The following is a 3207-nucleotide window of genomic DNA, read 5'->3' on the forward strand; positions in this document are numbered from 1 at the left end:
TTGGTTGCTTTTGTTTTCTCCTTTTTTTTCTCAGTAAGAGGTTAGAGCCCAGTTTTTAAACATGTTCTCTTTTTTTTTTTTCTTCCCCCTTTTTTTTCTTAGGAGCGCAGAAGCTGAAGGTAGGGGGGCGCCTGTTGCCGTTGAAGATCCTCCCCCCAAAAAGTACGTGACTGGGTATGTGTTATGTAATAAGCTCTTAGAAGTGAGGTTTTGGGCGGGAATACTACGGATTTGATAATTTATGTTTAGTGACTAAACTACTGAGACTCGTCTGTGGAAATCAAGGTATAGGCTTGGTGTTTTGTTTTTAAGGGATGTTTCCTTTGTGTGGGTGTGCTTTATTGACAAAAGAATATAATCAAATGCATAAGTCAGTGTGACTAGGAAGAATTGGGCTTGGGTGTAGATGTATTAGGGATACTGGATTATGATAAAACGTATGTTGCCAGTACTTTTGCCTGCCAAACTGGAGGCATCCGAATCCACAGATTTCTTGGGGATGTCTGTGCAAGAGGAATGTCTTTTTTTAATAAGCACGTTTCTGATTTAATGAAGTGAGTTCTAAGAGTAATCTGCAACTGCAGGAGCAGAGGGAGATGTCAAGTTGATACTAATAGCTTTGTTTCAGAGTAGTTTACAACTCCCAAGGAGGGCATCATACTGCTCAGTGATGTTTGCTGTCTTGTATGTGTTTCTGGTAGTGATATTAAACTGCCTCAAACTTGTTTTTACAGGGGAAAAACACTCTTGAGTTGTGATGACAGAAGAAGATGGGTCTAAATTCCACATGTGAATTCTAGGAGTAGCTGTGACTAGAACTTTTAACTTAGGGTAGGGTGGATCTGTCTGATCTTCTGGAATTGATGCCTTTTGCGAGCAGTAATATTTCTGGTTATCAAGCAGAGCTAGCAAAAACTAATTTTAGGCTAGATCTTAATCTCGTTTTAGACTTAACAGAAATGAGCTTTTTTTAATAAAGTTCAGACTTGGAGCCTAAATGAGATGTTCTGCAGTCCGTCTCTCATCTTTACAAAGAGGGGCTGGAATGTAACTTACTGTGCCTAAAATTAGCCTTGACTGCTTCTGTACAAACACAGTTAGGATGACTAGCTCATTTTGTGCTGCTTTCAGGGATCTTCTGCTGCTCCTGTCTTTGGGCTATCACCCAGTCTTAAGCAATTATAATAATGCTCTCGGTAGTTTAGTGGCTGTGCTGCACTCTGTCTTGTCGCTGACCGTACTGCAGTATTATTAAATCTGATGACATGTGCGTCTTCAGTGGTGGCTCTTCTGCTGTTCAAGTGTGTTAGAAAGGTTGTTGCAAGGAGTATACATGTCCTGGGTAAGCTGAAGGTAAGTTTGTGAAGTCCAGAAAATGAATGTGAAATCTACGGTCATAATTTTAGTATATATGTGAATGTAAAGCATTCAAAATGTATGAATAAGTCAATAAAGAGACATCGACTTTCACTGCAAGTGTTGTTTCTTCCTTACAAGACTACTGATAACCAAGACTAGACCTGCCACGTGTTCTTTGGAATTACTTACACGTGCCAGATCTGCCGGTTGTGGGGATACAGCTTTTGGTAGCTGGGCCTTATATTTGTGACTCTCTATGGTTTCAGGGCAAAGCTGAATGCTTTGCCTGGTGCATTGTTGGGGAGCCATTCCAGATGTCATGTGATTTTAATCAGAGGTTACTGCTGCAGGGGAGAAAAAGTGACTTTGAATTAGCTGCTTTTTCAATTTCAGTTGCCGAGGGATCTTTTATTTAATCTATATTCAAGAAAAGAATATATGGAGCTCCAGTAGATGGCGAATCATTGCAGAATCAGACAAGATGCATGTTTTACTTAGAAGTAAATTTATTGTTTTAGCTAATACCAGCTGTGCTGATGCAATCTCTTGTGGAGTATCTTCCAGTTAATGAAATTTTTTGCAAATCATTGCAAACTGAAAAGTTAGGGGGGAAGGGGGGCTTTGAAAGGACCATGAAACAACATCTGTGAAGCTCGAACTGAGATCAGCAGGCAGTGCAATTACTGCTAAGTACCTGGCAACTGATGGGGGGATTCCTATTTGAAGTGGATGGGGGCGGAATTGTGGACTTTAATTACAACATGGATTAGATCTGAGGAAATTACTTCCGATGGTCATGTTAGTCACACTTTGGAATAGACTGGTAGAGAGATTAGGGAGCTGTCATAGGAAACATATTTCTCTTTTTTTTTTTTTTTTTTAAGCATGTACTTTTCCTGCCATTGCCAAAGTATAGCTGACTGTATATTCTGTGTGGAGCTATAATAAGTGGTACTACACCTGTTTAATTGGTGGTGTGTGGTTACTCTTTCCTTTTCAAGAGCTCTGCGTACAACCCTATCATATGACATCTTTACTACTTAGGATTCCAGGTTTGTGGCTGCCAGGCCTGGTAGCCAACAGTCATGAGCATGTGCTGTGAATTTCCTTTTCTCCAAGAAGAGTGGAGTAACCTTTGTGCTTTTAGTAAGTAAGTTAACACATCTATTCTACAAGGGCAGTTATTTGCTTACCTTACACAAGAAAATGCTAGGCAGACAGCAGCCAGGAGAAAGCTGCTGCTATCCCAGGGGCAAGGTGTGGGCGGGAGAATGCTACCACTGTGTGCAAGTGTGGTTGCTGTTCTGGCAGGGACCCTGATGCAGAGTGGCTTCCTTATTTTTTTACATCAATTTTTTTGTGACTGGCTTTGACCCCATGAAGAAAACCAGGTGTAGGCAAACGAATAGGAAGAAGCAGCAATAAGGTTGGGGATCAGTTTCTTTAGGGATCTGGAATGCATTAAAACAATATTAACACAGAGTACAAAATTCAACATGAAGGTCCGGAGAGAAGCATTTTTCTTTTGTGGTCACTGAAATAATACTGAAAAGTTCGGGTTTTCTGGTGTTGGCTTTTAGCTACTTTATAGCGTTACACTGATGTGGTCATCTGATGTGTTACCCCAATTACCTTGAATTTTAACCTTTGCTTTTATCAGACAGCAGCTGCCTTTTTAATCTATTTTAACAATTTCAGTGCATAGTAACTAAGTTGTCTGTTGGGGGTTTTTTGTTTGTTTGTGGGGGGTTTTTTTGGTTTTTTTCACAAGTTGCGCTTTGAAAACTAACTGTCCTGTCTCTGCCTCCTATAACAGAGGATACTTTTGTATAAAACTGTAACTTAGGG

The sequence above is a fragment of the Fulmarus glacialis genome, unplaced genomic scaffold, assembly GCF_000690835.1.
Source record: "Fulmarus glacialis isolate BGI_N327 unplaced genomic scaffold, ASM69083v1 scaffold14434, whole genome shotgun sequence".
Taxonomy (NCBI): domain Eukaryota; kingdom Metazoa; phylum Chordata; class Aves; order Procellariiformes; family Procellariidae; genus Fulmarus; species Fulmarus glacialis.